We start from the raw sequence: 17,790 nt of genomic DNA, 5'->3' as shown, positions 1-17,790 counted from the left end.
GCAGTATCTATAGCAATATACTCTAGGCAATTCAATAAAATCAACTTGTAGACACGAGAAGGGTTCACCTGTCAAGGGAGTCGTACCTGGTGTGCAGGGTACAGGTTACAAACCATCCCCTCCTTTTCCAGGTGTCTACAATTATGTATATAATCGACCAATATTGGTAAAAACTGTGTAGGAACACAAACCTGTCCCACTGGGGTGATCTGAAAACCTGGGTCGGGGTCTTTCCGACACCCCATCTGGGACCACAGTTTGCGCTCCTCCTCAGAGGCGTCCCCCTGAAAAGTACGTACCTCCCGCATGTCTGGCAAACCCGTTCTGCTTCAGTCACGGAGGGTTGCTTGACGGGAACCCGAGGAGACTACAACTACCGAGGATTGTGCCGCACTTTTCACTGTCTAATCTGCTAAAGCGTTGCCTTTAGTGACCCGGTCGGACATGTGACTGTGGGCCGCACATTTAATAATAGCCAGAACTCGAGGTAACTGTAGAGCGGTGAGCACGAGGGGTGATTGATAAGTTCTTGGCCTAAGGTAGAAGGAGTCAATTTTAGAAAACCTCACATATTTATTTTTCAACATAGCCTGGTCCTACATTTACACACTTAGTCCAGCGGTCGTGCAGCATACGGATCTTGGACCTCCAGAAAGTGTCCACAGCAGGGGTGATTGATAAATTTGTGGCCTAAGGTAGAAGGACATGAGTTATACAGCTCTCGTTAATTAAGATGTTCACCTTTAATATTAGTTCCTGTTGGGGTTGATATGGTTTGGAAAACCAGGTCCCAATAATATGTCAAAGCTCGTTGCATTTGATTTTGGTCATTGTCAGGCCAATCCATATTATTAGTTTTAATCATGTTGGCTAACTTAATTGGTCAGCATTCTTAATTACTTAGATAAGAGAGTTCGCTAAATCAAGGTTTTAATTACAGATTGATATATTGTCCAGTCCTTATCAGGTATTCCCTTTGCAAGGCCCTGATTTAATTACAGAGAGATGTTCATTCCTGTCCTTATCGGCGAGTCCTCCTCCCTTTACTCAAATGAGGGTACAATGTATAATATTATCAGCTAAAGGGGGTGCAAGGTATAATGTTATCAGCTCTCAGTGCATCTCTCTGCAAGCTGCAGAGAACCAGTAATGAGCCTGTCTTAGCTAACCACTGAAGACAGAGTTTACTTCAGTTCAAAAATTCCTAAACAGTCCCAGTTATTCTTGCAGCCAGAGGTTACATAGGATCAAAATGATTTTTTTAATATATCCTCAATTCCTCAGGAGGGTTCAGGGGAAATATTTATGTACAATACAGAAACTGGTGTCACCTGTGTGTATTGTGGGGATGCAAAAGTTGCTGGAGAATTTACAAGTGGGAAGAAGTGGAGTGATATTTAGAAATCTGACTTTTTGAAGCGTAATTCAGCAAGCAAACCAAATATGGACAATGTGCAAAAGCTCTGGTGAGAAAATCTTTCATTACCTGTTACAGGCCTGCTACATAGTTTGTGTGAGAATGCAGATGGGACTCGATCAAACCCAGAGGAAATCAAAGTTCTTATTGACGATGATTTGATAGCTGTTAAAATGAATACCACTGTATATAAAATTCACTGTGCACACTGGGTAAAAAAAAAAAAAAAAGCACAATACAAGATTTATGTGCACACTGGTCATTGCAAATTAGGGAGGACATTGGTGGGAAGGTGGGGAGACCTCCAGTGTCCCTGATGCCCTCACCTACAAGATGTGCATCCAGCTGCAGCTTGTAACCCTGCACTTTAAGGAGTTGGAACTTGAAATGGATGAATTCCGGATCATCCAGGAGATGGAGGGGGTGATAGATATGACATGAAGAGAGGTGAGTTACACCCAAGGTGCAGGACACAGGAAACTGGGTGAGAGTCAGGAAGGGGAATGAGGTTAAATAGCCATCGCAGAGTAATCTTGTGTCCATCCCACACAACAACAGGTGGAACACTTTAGAAACTGTTGGGGGGATTTACCTGGCAGAGGAAAGTCAAAGGGGTGATAGGGGATTTGTTCGTTAGGGGAACAGAACAACAGGGGACTAATATCCCAGTGGTAAGGCTCGCTAGTGCTAGTGTGGGGAGATGGTGATGTGGTTAAAATAAGTTGTAGGGGGAATGGGAGCCAGAATGACAGAACAGATAGTGGAGAGGGTGAATTGAATTGACTTTATTACATACATCCTTCATATACATGATTAGTAGAAATCTTTACGTTATGTCCCCGACTGAATGTGTAATTTATAGTAAATTATAATAAATAGTTTGTACATAGGACAGTCAATATAACATAGAAATTCAATTGTATCAGCATGAATTAATCAGTCTGATGGCCTGGTGGAAGATGATGTCACAGAGCCTGTTGGTCCTTTTGCTGTGGTACCGTTTCCTGGATGGGAGCAGCAGGAACAGTTTGTGGTTGTGGTGAATTGGGTCCCCAATATCCTTTGGGCCCTTTTTACACACCTGTCTCTGTAAATGTCCTGAATAGTGGGAAGTTCATATCCTACAGATGCGCTGGGCTGTCTGACCACTCTCTGCAGGGACCTGCGATTAAGGGAGTTCCCATACCAGGCAGTGATGCAGCCAGTCAGGATGCTCTCAGTTGTGTCCCTGTAGAAAGTTCTTAGGATTTGGAGCCCCATCCCAAACTTCTTCAACCGTCTGAGGTGAAAGAGGTGCTGTTGTGCTTTTTCTCACAACACAGCCGGTATGTCCAGACCATATGAGATCCTCGGTGATGTTTATGCTGAGGAAACTAAAGCTGTTCACCCTCTCAACCCCAGATCCATTGATGTCAATAGGGGTTAGCCTGTCTCCATTCCTCCTGTCATCCACAATCAGCTCCTTTGTTTTTGTGACAATGAGCGAGAGGTTGTTTTCTTGACACCAGACAGATGTTGTTCAGACCTCAGATAGAGTCAGCAATCAAATGGTTGAGCATGGTGCGATGAATGTGCTGAGCTGTGTATATCACAATGCAAAAGCATCGTAGGAAAGCCAGATGAGCTCAGGACAGGGAATTATGGTATTGTAGCCATTATTGAGACTTGGTTGCACCTAACAGTCTGAGGGATTTAGAGGAACAAATTTGTAGAGAGATGGTAGACCATGCCAAGAAACAAAGGTTGATTCAGTAAGTGATTTTAACTTTCCATATTTTGACTGGGACTCTCATACTGTAAAAGGACTAGATGGGGTAGAGTTTGTCAAATGTGCCCTTAATCAGTTCATAGAATTCCCTACGTAGAAGTGTGCAATAAACTGTTAAGAAATGATCCAGGGCTGGTGACAGAAAGCAGTGATCATAATTCCATGAGATTCAAAGTAAATATGGAAAAAGAGAGGTCTGGACCATGGGTTGAGATTCTAAATTGGAGAAAGGTCAATTTTGATGGTATCAGAAAGGATCTGACAAGTGTGGTTTGGGGCAAGCTGTTTTCTGGCAAAGGAGTACTTGTAAGTGGGAGGCCTTCAGAAGTGAAATTTTGAGAGTGTCTAGTTTGTATGTGCCTGACAAAATAAAAGTTGAAAGGTAACTGGTGCAGGGAACCTTGGTTTTCAAGAAATATTGAGGCCCCAGATATTTTGTTCCTCAAAATGCCTCAGACTGTTGGGTGCTACCAAGACTCATTAATGACTACAATATTGTAATTCCACCCCCCGAGCTCACCTGACTTTTTTTTAAGTCGTCTTCTGTTGGTTTCTAAAAGCTTCCCAATAGTTTTTGCTCTTTTGTTTGCCTTCAGTTTGGCTTCTCATTTCAGCCACGGTTGTGGCCTCCTGCCTTTCCAATGCTTCCACTTCTTTGGGATGTATCGATCACTCAGCTCCCGAATTGCTCCCAGAAGCTCCAGCCATTGCTGCTCCATTGTCACTCCTACCTTTTCCCTTCCAGACAAGTTTGTCCAGCTTCTCTGTCATAGAAACATGGAGAAGTTCAGTGCAGAAACAGGCTATTTAGCCCATCTAGTCAATACTGAAAAAACACTTAGGCTGTCTAATGCAACTACCTGCACCGGGACCATCGCCCTCCATACCCCCACCATCCAGGCTCCCAAACAAACTTCTTCTAAATAGTGAAACTGAGCTCATATTCTTCACTTGTGCTGGTATCTCATTCCACACTCTCATGACCATTTCAGGAAAGAGCTTTTCCAAATGTTCCCGTAAAATTTTTACCTTCCCCACTTACCCATGACCTCTGGTTGTCATCCCACCCAACCTCAGTGGAAAAAGCTGCTTGCATTTACCCTATCTATACCCTCATAATTTTGTATACAGTATTTCTGGCAAATCCTCACAGCAATGTATAATTTCCTTGTTCATGTTTAGAGCCTTTTTTGGTGTATAAGATGATGAGGGGCATTAATCGTGTGGATAGCCAGAGGTTTATTCCCAGGGCTGAAATGGCTAACACGAGGGGGCATAGTTTTAAGGTGTTTGTTAATAGATACCGAGGGGATGTCAGGGGTAAGTTTTTTACCCAGAGAGTGGTGGGTGCGTGGAATGCACTGCCGGCTATTTGTGTGAGAGTGTTTCAGTTACTGTGGGGACAGGAACCCATGCAGCTCAGTGGGAACAGGGAATAATACCAATGGAGAGAGTCAAACTGAGCCAGGTCACAGATTGGAGATGGCAGAAATGCCCCATTCTTATAGAGACAAGAAGAGCATCAGAGAGTTTGATGGTCATTACAGATACCAGCACTGTGCCCAGTTAGAAGGTGATTTCTCTCTCTAACTTGGGTTGAACCTCACTGTAACGGTGTGATGCCAGATCACACCTTGGCAACTCAAGTGATCTCATCTGAAATGTTGTCCTTCATTCATTGATCGATTTTGTAAATCTTTTTACAGATTAAAAACAACAAGGAATTTGTCTACGGGAATCTCGAACACAACACACCAGTTTTGCTGTCTTCGTCCAGATATATAAGAAGTGGGGCAAGGGATTCACTCGATCATCCTTCCTGCTCAGACTCTGGGGAAGGACTCACTCGGTTATCTGACCGACTGGTATTCCCGTCATTTTACACAGGGGAACCCATTCATCTGATCAGACAATGGGAATGGATTCAGTGGGTCATTTCAACTGAAGGTACATCAGCAAGTTCACACTGGGACAAGGCCATTCACCTGTTCTGTGTGTGAGAAGGGATTCAGTTGGTATTCCCACCTGTGGACACACCAGTCAGTACTCACTGGGCAGAGGCTGATCATCTGCTGAATTTGTGGGGAAGAATTCACACGGTCATCTGACCTAATGGGTCACCAGCGAGTTCACACCGGGGAGCGGCCGTTCACCTGCTCAGACTGTGGGAAGGGATTCACTCAGGCATCTAAACTGAAGGTACATCAGAGAGTTCACACTGGAGAGAGGCCATTCACCTGCTCAGACTGCGGGAAGGGATTCACTCAGTCATCCCACCTACAAGCACACCGGTCAGTTCACACTGGAGAGCGGCCATTCACCTGCTCAGACTGTGGGAAAGGATTCACTAATTCATCCGATCTACTGGTGCACAAGTCAGTTCACACCGGGGAGTGGCCGTTCACCTGCTCAGACTGTGGGAAGGGAGTCACTTGCTCATCCCAACTAAAGATACATCAGAGACTTCACACTGGAGAGAGGCCGTTCACCTGCTCAGACTGTGGGAAAGGATTCACTCGGTCATCCGACCTACTGGTACACAAGTCACTTCACACAGGGGAGAGGCCGTTCACCTGCTCAGACTGTGGGAAAGGATTCACTCGGTTATCTAAACTGAAGGTGCATCAGAGAGTTCACAATGGAGAGAGGCCGTTCGCCTGCTCAGACTGCGGGAAGGGATTCAATCGATCATCCCAAATGCAAGCACACCAGTCAGTTCACACTGGAGAGAGGCCGTTCACCTGCTCAGACTGAAGGGAAGTGATTCACTTGGTCATCCCAACTGAAGGTACATCAGAGAGTTCACACTGGAGAGAGACTACTCACCTGCTCAGACTGTGGGAAAAGATTCAGTCATTTCAACTTAAGATACATCAGCGAGTTCACACTGGAGAGAGGCCGTTCACCTGCTCAGACTGTGGGAAGGGATTCACTTGCTCATCCCATCTGAAGGTACATCAGTGAGTTCACACCGGGGAGAGGCTGTTCACCTGCTCAGACTGTGGAAAGGGATTCACTCGGTCATCTCAACTACAGAGACACCAGCGAGTTCACACTGGGTAGAGGCCGATCACCTGCTCAGACTTTGGGAAGAGATTCTCTTAGCCAAATCAATCAAATGTGCATCGCTGAGTTCATACTGGGGAGAGGCCGTTCACCTGCTGTGAATGTGGTAAGCGATTCACTCAGTCATCTAACCTTATGTAACTCTTGCTTCAGCTAGCAGCTTAATATAGGGGGTGATAGTCCCCCAGCCCGGCCAAACTTAAGAAATCTCATTTGGGTGGATGCTGCTCGATATGTCCCCTTTTACGAATCAGTACCCCAAAATAACAAATGGTACACAATATGTGATTAAACAATTGAGCTTTATAATTCTTACTTTGACTATAGGGTTAGTAAAGAAAACAAAAAAAAAGGAGAAAGGCCCCTCTCTCTCCATTCACATCTTCTCAACTCTCCCTGGCAAAAGACCATGAAAATCTCTGTTCCAGACTCACAAGAAAGAACATTTCTGTCATTGGTGTTACTTTGCTCATGGATATCTTGTGACTGTCTTGTGAGTATGATGTAATGGTTTTTGTTTTTTTTTGGAGGTCACCGGATGTAATTTTCCTGCCGATGTGAGGTCACATGATGACCTGTTCTGAACAGGTATATAAGAGGGAGACTCTGGTGACGCAGTTAGTTTTCCAGCTAGAACGTTAGCTGGAGACTCCGTTCTGTTGTGTATTTGCTTATGACGCTGTTTCATTTTTCAAACGGAGGTTTACGTTCTGTTGTAAGGTACTAAAGTGCTGGACTTGTAATTTACCCAATTTCTGCCAGATTTGTTGATGTACCTTTTCAGTCGTATTGGAGAGTGAAGACTTTATCGAAGTACAGGATCTGAAAGATTAAGAAAAGTTGGTATCGATTGGCAGTTTAATAAAGGATTGACCTTATTGAGTCTTCATTGAAGAAGTAGCGACCTGCATCAAAGATAACTGCTGCCAAAAGAGCAAGGTAGTTCATGTAGGATTTGCTCGCCAGAAGAAAGGTCAGTTGCTTTAAGCCGTCTATTTCCTTCGTTGTGAATCCTTTGGACAGAACCTGCAGGAAAGTCGCATCTATGAAGAAAATCCTTCTCCAGAGAAGTCTCTCCCAATTGACTGTATAAATCTCTTGGATTTTTGAATTTACCATTTTCAGAACTGTGTTTGAATTTATCGCTTTAAGAACTGTTTTCGCATTTATCGTTTTAAGAAATAGTACCGAGTGGCGGTTTGTTGAAGGGCCATGTAGCAGTTTACTTCCGGTTAAGGTTTTCATTCTTTCCCCAGTGTTTATCGATATTTACTAAATGTTTGGTTGTTTGGATATAATCTGCCTCAATTGACATTCATTAGTGCGGTTACGTAACATTGGATAGCACCGCAATCTAAAACCCTGTTATCTCTATTCATAACCTAAACATTGCTGCTGCACTGAAACTGTTACTTCAGCAGTGAAACATTACAGAGAGGCCATTAAATGAGTGGTGAAACCTTACAGTGTGATACACTTGTGGCAGACTGCTGGGTTCACACTGGCAGAAAGTTTCAATAAGCTGCATGCTGGATATTTGTCCATCACCGTTGCTGAATGCAATTTCGAGAGTGTCTGTCGGTGCTGAACTCTGCAATTATTGCTGCCGCTCACCACACCCAGTTCTGCACCCTGGTCACTGGGCATGGGAGGAGTTTCTTCTGCTGCACATTCACCTCTAATGGGACTGGAGATTAATATTCCTGTATCTGAGACAAATAAATCAGTTCTATTTTAAACTCTGTCTCCATTACTTAGTGAATTTATAACACAACTAGTGTACAGGAGAGAGTCAACTCAGGCCGGCTGGACCCTGCCAGTAATTCTGTTCCACGACAGGCCTTTTAAATCCTCCCCTGTTGTTCATCTCTCACTCTCCCTGTGGTGATGGGTTTCCCTTGAATTCTCTGCAGACTGAAGAAGTGGAGCTGACTGCAGTTCTGTCTGGGATGCTCTTCGCCCCTCTAATCTCTGTGCTGAGAAGCATGACATTGGTAGTTAACCTCCTTAATCATGACTCATTTCCACGTTATGGGTCATTTTCCCTGCTTCTGAAGGGTTGTTGAAAACACCACTGTCCTCTAAAGACTGAAAGCAGAATGGGAAACCATTAGTTGGATGCTCAATGAAGCAGGGTCAGAAACCAGAGGCGGGTCTGCACAGGGCAGAGTTTGGGGCTCTGGACGATGGTCGGGGTAAGAACGTATGATGAGGAGAAGGGAATCAGCAGTGGGGTGTGGCGACGAATGACAGAGTAGCAACATTTGGAAGCTGATTGACAGAAAATATTTCGATTGTGTGACTGATGACACAAACAACACCATTGGTGAGGTGCTCCACTGGTCGAGGAACGTGTGTGTTGGGAATGTTTTTTTCTATTGTGGGGGTTGTTCCTGCTTGTTTATCCTGTAATATTATATCCCCATGGTTATTATGGATTGTCCTATCTGAAATAATGTGTTGATTATCAAATAATTTGTAAGATTTTGACTCCAAAACTGGATCAGGCTTGAATTTATGGTGCCTTTATGAAGTGATGGAGGACATTCATGAGTTTGCATTTTAAAGCACGATTTTGGTCAATGATACTTTCCACTTGATTGTACCTTCATAAGTAATCAAACTGAGTTAAACTGCTGCAGGATCCTGGAATATGTTGGATTGTGTCTGGTTTTTCTTGGCATTTCATGTAATTTTGATTTTTTTTTGCCTTTTGTTAACCACCTTGTCCTGTATTTCTGAAAGGAACCCCTCTGTTTCTGGGAAGAGGTCTCCAACTCTCAGTCAGGTGCTCGATGCTTCCTTGTCACCATCTCATCTGCTCAGATCACTGGGATGTCTCCCATGGAGGGTCATACTCATTCCACTGTTAATGTTTTCTTCCATAGTGATGATTCTTTTTTCTGAATGGGCCTCTCATTTAAGTTTTCTGGTATTTCTTATCACAATTGCAGATACACACAGGGAGTGCTGAATCCAGTTCAGTTTTGATGAAAATGTTTACCTAGAAGTTTTATCTGATCGTTGTGTTTTTTTTCCATGTGTGTTATTTCTCTCCCTCCTTCTGTCCAAGGTAGTGTTAATCCAAGTGGGTTTAAGTGTAAATATGCTTTTCTAAATTTCTTATTTACGTTTGTAAATTTTATGGATTGAAATGGGACTAAGATATTTTTATTAAAAGGAAGTCAATGTCCTTTTTGATGAAAGTGTTTACTGCCTTTGTTGTATTTGTTAGCTATTGATCTCTGTTTGGCAGGTTTTTTTTAAGCCTTGAACTAAATTTTGTCAAAGGTTTTCCCTATTTCATACTACTTTCTATTGTCTTTGCTTGTTGACATTCCAGATACATGGGTATCAAGAGTCCCAAAGAGGGGTCTTGGCCTGAAATGTTGATTCCCATCCCATCAGATGCTGCCTGACAAGCTGAGCTCTTCCAGTACTTTGTGTGTAGTTCTCTAGACTTCTAGCATCTGCAGGTCCTCTTGTTTCCCAGATACTTATATGTTTCTTGAAATAACAAGCTGGTAGTGGGGTTGTGTGGCTCTGTTGGTAAAATACTAAATAAGATCATTCGAAAGACGTGGCATGGGGTTGGAAGCTGTAGAATCTCTGTGGGTAGAATTAAGGAAGAGCAAATGTAAAAAAAAAAATCCCTGATGGGAATTGTGTAGAGACCCCCAAACAGCAGTAAGTCTGTGGTCCACAAATGACAATGGGAGATAGAAAGTGCCTGCCAAAAGGGCAGTCTTACAATCGTCATGGGGGATTGTCATGCAGCTGATTAGGAAAATTAGGATGGTGTTGGTCTCAATAGGAGGAATTCCTAAAATGCCAACAAGATGTTTTTTTTGGAGCAGCTCGTGGTTGAACCCACTTGGGGATCTGCTAATCTAGATTGGGTGTTGTAATGAACCGGAATTAGTTAGGTCGCTTATGTTCAAAGAACCCTCAGTGGAGAGTGATCTTAATATGATAAAATTCACCCTGACAATAGAGAAGGAGAAGCTAAAGTCACAGGTGGAATAAAGAGAATTTGAGAGGCATGAGAGTAGAATTGGTCAAAATTGATTTGAAAAGAACACAGGCAGGGATGAAAACAGGACAGTGACGGCCGGAAGCAATTCGGAAGGCGCAGGATATGCACGTCACAAAGAGGAAGTTTTATTCCAATGGTCAGGTGACAAAACCGTGGCTGATACGAGAAATCAAAGACAATATAAAAACCGAAGAGAGGGCATATTGCAAAAAAATACTCGGAAGTTAGAGCATTGGGAAGCTTTTAAAAATCAAAAGAATGCAACTAAAATAATTAAGAAGGAAATGATGGAATACATAGGTGAGCTAGCCAATAATATTAAAGAGGATACCAAATGTTTTTTTCAGGTACGTTTACTGTAAAAGAGGAGGAAGTGGATATCAAACCACTGAAGAATGATGTTGCAGAGGTAGTAATGGGGTGGGGGTGCAAGGTGATGGCAGATGATCTGAATAAGTATTGTATATCACTCTTATCTGTCGAAGACACTGACGAGGATATGTAATTCCCAGATATCAGTGGTCAGAATGTGTAAAGTTAGGTTACTTGAGAGAAGGTTCTTGGGAAACAGAGATGGTCTGAAGGTGAATAGGTCACGTGGACCAGATGGTGTACACCTCAGAGATCTGAAAGCGGTGGCTGAAGAGATGTGGAGGCATTAGCAATGATCTTTCGAGAATCATTAAGGAAATTATATCCTAAGATGTTTTTTTTTCCTTCACTAGTCCCCCTCTCCTAGTTACACCGATCACCTACCACTTCTTCCACCCCTTTCACTCCCACAATTCTTCCTCTGACGTCTCATCTTTTTTTTTCCCCAGTCCTGATGAAGCGTCCCATCCCGAAACATCGCCTGTTTACTATTTCCCATATATGCTGCCTGGCCTCCTAGGTTCCTCAAGCATTGTGTGTATGTGTTGCTTGGATTTCCATCATCCACGGATTTTCTCCTGGGTTTGATAAAAGTAAAAGTGGGTCATATAATATAGCAAGAAAATGGGAAGTTAGAGGATTGAAAAGCTTTTACATAACCAACAGGAGACAACTAGAAAAAACACACAGGGGAGACAAGGTGAAAAATTGAGGCAAGTGAGCCAATAATATCAAGTATCAGAAGTTTTTCAGACATATAAAGAGTAAATGGGAGGCAAGAGTTGATATTGTACCGTTGGAAGATGATACTGGCGAGTTAGTAACAGAACAAAGAAACAGCGGCTGAATGTAGTAAGTATTTTGTGTCAATCTTCACTGTGTAAGACACTAGCAGTATAAGACCATAAGCAGAATTAGGCCATTCAGCCCCATCGAGTCTGCTCCGCCGTTCTATCATGGCTGATCCCGGTTCTCACTCAACCCCATGCACCTTCCTCCTCGGCATATCCTATAATGCCCTGACTAATAGGCAAACTATTAGCTTCTGCCTGAAATTTACTCACAGATGTGGCCCCCACTGCCGTCTGTGTCAGGGAATTCCACAGATTCACTGCTCTCTGACTAAGTAAAATCCTCCTTAACTACTTGTATAGGTAAGCGTATGATGTATGAAAATTGGCACGGCAAGGAAATGGTTAACAATTACAAATCTGTGGGTCTGTTATGTTGTTGGGCAGATTGACTCTTGATACTAGATAAGGGGAGAACGATATATGTGACTCTGGTCTACCGATCATATGCCTCAGAGCAAACTAAAAGTGCTGATTTGTTTAAAAGTAATTAATCACCTTGTCTCTAAAGAATGTTTTTTTTAACATTGTTTGTTTGTAAGATTAACAGGATGTATTGTCCCTGAAGGAGGCAACGGCCGGTTGTTGCCTGTCACCCGACCATCGACTGGAGGGGGGGGGGGGTGGCGATACAGGTATAAAGGTGGGAGAGTGCTTTCTTGGGCCGACCACTCGCCTGGGCCCCAGCTTCGGGCTGAGCAGCCGAACCGGCGCCAAGGACCTCCACCCCAGCCAGTCCACGGTCGATCGCCTGCCTCAGGGACCACGCAGGCGTTGCTAAGTATACTCGGAGGTGTAGACTACCAGGGGTTGCTTAAGTTAGCCCTACCTGTTTGTGGTGTAGGTATGTATAATAAAAAGCATTTCTCACAACTCTCTATTTCCTTCTCTGTATTAACAATGAAGCGAGTACTCGGAGGAACTACTGAGTCTGGGTTCATTTGTTCAAGCGAAACCAAATAGTCGCAGCATCCACCCGTCACGGTTATTCTTATTGGGTATCAGTTCTGTGAAACAATTGGCGGCGTGGCAGCAGGATACGTGGATTGCTGAAAATGTTTTGCTGGAATAAAGAGGTTGCCCCGGAACAATATCGCATACCTGGCAATGAACACGCTGGTAAAATCTGCAGAGCCAGAGTGTCGAGGTCCGAAATGAAGATCTGGGATCCGCCAACCACCAGTACGAGCCTTCGTGGATGATCTGACCATCACTACGGAGTCAGTGCCTGGTGCTAGGTGGATTCTGAAGGGGGTGGAAAGGGTGATGAGGTGGGCAAGAATGTCCTTTAAACCTACAAAATCAGGATCTGTAGTGCTGGAGAAGGGGAGAGCTCAGGAGAGATTTCTCTATTGAGGACATTCCAGCCCCTACCATCACAGAGAACCCTGTTAAAAGTCTTGGGAAGAGGTTTGATGCAACACTCAGAGATAAGGCAGCAATAAGAAACACCTGTGGGGAGTTTGAACAATGGCTGCAAGAGGTTGACAGGACTGGCCTTCCAGGGCGGATTAAGACATGGATCAACCAGCACGGTATACGACTGAGAATCCTCTGGCCACTGCTTCTCTATGAGTTTCCAGTTTCCACTGTTGCTGAATTAGAGAGGGTAGTCAGCCGGTTCCTGCGAAGATGGCTGGGTTTACCGAGGAACATCAGCAGCATCGCTCTGTGCGGGAATAACTACAAACCGAGGCTCCCCCTGAAATCCATCGAGGAGGAGTTCAAGGTTTTGCGAGCAAGAGAGGTGCTGCAGTTCCGGGATCTTCAGATCCACAGGTTGCCGGAGCAGGAGTGGCGGTGAGAACTGGAAGAGAGTGGAGAGCGGAAGCTGTGGTGGGAGAAGCTGAGGCGCGACTGCGTCACAAAGTGCTGGTGGGGGTAGTCGCCAAGGGAAGAGTTGGACTCGGAAGCCTTGAAGTCCCCCATTTTGACAAAGTACAAGGGAAAGAGTGATGAGAACTGGTCCAGAATGAAGTAAGGGCAGCTGTGGAGGAGGAGAGGACCAGCAGAGCGGTGGCAATGAAACAACAAGGAGCCTGGACCAAATGGGAGCAGGTGATCGAGTGAAAGATCACGTGGAATGATCTCTGGAAGGTGGATTCACACCGCATCAGGTTCCTTATCCAGGCTGTTTATAACGTCCTTCCTAGTCCGTCCAACCTGCACTGCTGGGGCCTTGCAGAACGACCAGCTTGCCCCCTCTGTGAGAAGACCGGTACGCTGGAGCACATTCTGAGCTGCTGCCCCAGAGCTCTTGCCGATGGCCGTTATCGGTGTCGGCATGACCAGGTTCTCCGGACAATTGCTGAGACAATCTGCAGCACCCTTAACATCTGCCGGAAAACTAGTCCGGTCAAGAATACCATCTGCTGTGTCAAAGAGGGGGAAAGACCAACAGAACACCAGAAAGCAACCGGGTTGCTCTTCACTGCGCAGGACTGGAGCTAAAAGCAGACCTGGGAAAACAGCTGCAGTTTCCTCCCCACATCACAGAGACTACACTGCGGCCCGACATTGTGTTGTGGTCTGACTCATTGAAGCACGTTCTTATGCTTGAGCTTACCGTGCCGCGGGAAGAACGCATGGAGGGGGCCCACGAGCAGAAAAGAGCCAAGTATGAAGATCTGAAGAAGAACTTGCAGAGAAGAGGCTGGAGAGCAGAGTGCTGGCCCGTGGAGGTCGGGTATCGTGGCTTTGCAGGCCAGTCGTTCTACAAAGTACACACTGCACTTGGAATCACGGGAGAGAGAAGAAGGAGAGCCATTTCTACCACCATAAATGCGGCAGAGAAAGCGTCAAGATGGCTCTGGATAAAGAGGGCAGATCCGTGTGTTGCTGCTAGGACACAGGCCGGGGTCTGATCAACCCCGGCTGGGTCGCCTGGGCGAGGGTGTATGATGTTGAAAGACCCGAAACACCTGACGACCCCAGGTAACGTCGCTGATGATGTGTCCCAGCTTAGCATCAGTCAGATGTTTCTGTAAGAAGAAGGTGGGCGGATAATACTGATGGTTTTGGTGTACTTGCTAACACCCTTGCTAAGCTGGGACCTCCCATAAGCTGGGATGATCGCCTAGATAATACTGGCGAGAAATTGACAGGTAAGATGGCTATATTGTTGCGAGAAATAAATTTTCCATGGAAACGAGGTTCTCGTACTGATGGCTATTGGCTGCTGGCCACAGCCTTGTGCCAACAGTTGGAAAGGACCCGTGAGGTGGAACAAGAAAGAGATACGTCGAGGGATGACGGATTGCTGTGAAGGAGAGGTGCTCAGTCATGATTGAGGTGGTGAGGACCAGTCAGAATAGGGCGCAGGAAGCTGAGGAGAAGGGAATTAAGATGACATGTAGGCTAGTGCGAATTAAACATCAGGAGGCGGCTCGCCGCCAGAATTATACCCCCGATGCCGTGAAGATAAGATCAATGTTGTTACCCAAGGGAGATCCAGATACCTGGGATGGGGATATATGGTATGATGATAATGATAATGGGTCCTTCGGTGAGGGGGGAACTGCTTTTCCCCCAGAACCATTGCAGGCTCGGCCTGCCGTGGTGTCTTCTCAAAAGACTGTACCCGGGCAGCCGGGAGTACAGAGTCCCGAGCACAAGGAGTATAATGATAAGGAGCTATCTGAGATGGCTGCCCGTTTTAAGCAAAGGTCTGGGGAGTCGCTAGCGGAATGGTTACTCCGCTTGTGGGATGATAGAGGTGCTGGTATAACCTTTCACAGGTACAGTGGGACTGGGAGACTGCCGCTGAAGGCATTCACCGCTGAAGACAAAAGGCCCTGGTCAATAGGATGTCTGGGGACTGGGGCGCTCAGTGGCGACGGGGTCGAGATCCCGACCAAGAGGAATTCACCCGAGGGATGCACACGAGATTGGTGCGGTCAGCCGCCCCATCCATTCGGGCTGTGGCTCCTGCATTGTTGGGGCCCTCAGTTCAGGAGGATGTGGAGGACGTGACTAGTGCCTCGGCGAACCTTTCGGACTTGCAGGTGGTTAAACCCCGAGTCCGTTCGACACGGCTAACGAATATTGGAGGGGAAGGTACTAACGGTACCAATGGGACTAGGAAACCCGCCCTGACGCGCAGGGGAGATGTTCGCTACCCTTTTGAAAGCAGGCGTCGGTAAGGAGAAGATTGACGGGGTGCAGACTAGTGTATTGTACGCTATGTATCGTGAGCACATGGAAGCTGGGGAGACGCCGGTGGACCCTCCCGCTCCTCCTGCCTTCTCACTGTACCCATCGTCAGCTGGATTGCAGGGCGTAATGAAAAAGGCCATACAGGAGGAGACCGGAAAATGGCGGCCTCCCAAACCCTCCCGGACCTAGTGGGATGACCGGGTTTCCCCGACATATGAGATCCATTCGATGTGGACCCGGGGGCACCGTAGGCGTTATATACCATTATGTCCATTGGGCTAAGGGAAATAATCAACGGACTGTTGCTCTGGTCGATACTGGGGCAGAACATACTGTGATCCCGGGAGACCCCGATAAGTGGAGGGGACCCGAGTATAATATTGAAGGGATGGGGGGTGGGGGTAGTGCCCTTACTAGGGCCCAGGAAGTAACGGTACGAGTAACGATTGACAAAAACGTCCCGCGTTCTGTGTCTGTCCTAAGTTTTGTAACCACCGACTGTATCTTCGGAATGAGTGCGTTACGGGGAATGCAATTGAAGACATCATTAGGGACCTTTAGTTTTGGGATCCGGAGTATGCGGGTGGTAGTAGCAGATTCTATTGATGACCCCCACCCACATTATGAAGGGACAATATATGTGTTGACAATGGTGGACACTTATTCTGGATTCCTGTTGACCAGACCCTTTTCTAGTGCCAGTCAGGAGTCCAGTATTCATGTTCATGCCATCAGGTTGGGGAGGGGGTACTCAGATGGAATATAAGGTGCTGATCCTGGACCCTGAGGGTGGCCTTATCTTAGCACAGGAGGAGGCGATGGGTTGACACGTCGGAACGGGAATGGGAATCGGAATGGGAATGAAAATGTTTGGACACCGGGAAGTCCCGCTCGGAGCGGATAGTTCAAACGTTAATTTATTATCAAAGCAGGTATGCATAAACATCACCACGAAACAAAGAAAGAACATGAAAGTCGATCAGAGAGAAAAATCAAACTCCCACCCCACCCCCCGCATCAAAAAGAAATGCATCCCGATCATCAACCCACAAAACCCACCCCTCCCGCAGAAAAGGGAACAATAACATCGACCCCCCCCCCCACCAATAAAAACAACCCGACCCCGCACAACTGCGGAGGATCTGGTGTCACCAGTGTCGAGGCGGCCGCATCGGGAGCAGCGGACACAACGGGCGACCCCGGAAGATTCACAGGTGAAGTGTCGCCTCACCTGGAAGGATGTTTGGACAACGGAGAGAGTTCGGCCGTCCGGCCCTTTCACTGTGACACCCCGAACTCCACATCAAATCCGTCCAAACCAATCTGGGTGAACTTTAATGACCAATAAATATAATTCCTCTCAGTGATCAGCTGTCTGAGTGATCCCCTGACTCTGAGAGGAAGGGGTGTCTCTGGTCCACATTGTCAGGGTGTTGAGTTTACCAGGAGACAGAGACTGCAGGGACGAGAGGTTTTCTGTTGACTAATACACTGTGTGTGGACCCCGCTGGCAATTCTGGTGTTGTGACCCGAATCGAGACAAACACCAGGCTGCCCACTCCACCAACAACACGGCACAGCCGGACACATAACAGGGGACTTTACATCTCACAACACTGGATTTAGTGATGAAACCCGTGATTAATGTTGTTGTCCCACCGAAATCATCAGAAACGTCCATTCAGGTGTTTTTAAATACGAGCGCTCCCCCACAGGTGACGTCACACAGGCGCACCCACACGCCTGACGTCACACATGGGCTCCCCACACGGGGATCTGCCGTCACGTGCGCGGTGTCTACGTCACCCACGCGCTGGTGAGATCGAGCTTGGTCGGTTTAACGGCTGGGCTGCTAATCACGTGACTAGACCCTCCCCCACCGCTGTCAACGGAGGATTCAGGAGCTGCGCTATTCCCATTGGTGCGAGGCGATGTCAATCACTGCTTCCAACCAATAGCGGAGGTGGAACAGCCGAGAGGGCGTTACCCCCGCTGAATTTGTTCCCGAGTCAAAGCGGAACAAATCCCAAAGTAAATGTCCGCTTTCTGATTTATTTCCATTTCCCTCCGAGGGAAGTTGGGGCGTTTGTGAAGCGTCTCCTGCGGCCGGAGTCTGATGTATCGC

At 46.3% G+C, this 17,790-nt stretch overlaps 1 protein-coding gene and 1 pseudogene across 3 annotated transcripts in view; one reads left to right on the top strand and one right to left on the bottom strand.

Moving 5' to 3' along the window:
* LOC140208611 (uncharacterized) overlaps window positions 1-12,376 on the top strand; it is a 63,169-nt pseudogene extending 50,793 nt beyond the window's left edge.
* Window positions 1-17,790, bottom strand: part of LOC140208601 (uncharacterized) — a 397,399-nt gene that overhangs the window by 38,159 nt on the left and 341,450 nt on the right. The gene's annotated exons all lie outside the window — the stretch shown is intronic.

Source organism: Mobula birostris, chromosome 13 (assembly GCF_030028105.1).
Source record: "Mobula birostris isolate sMobBir1 chromosome 13, sMobBir1.hap1, whole genome shotgun sequence".
Taxonomy (NCBI): Eukaryota; Metazoa; Chordata; class Chondrichthyes; order Myliobatiformes; family Myliobatidae; genus Mobula; species Mobula birostris.
Note: the sequence above shows the minus strand (reverse complement) of the source record. Positions and strands in the feature narration are given on the sequence as shown.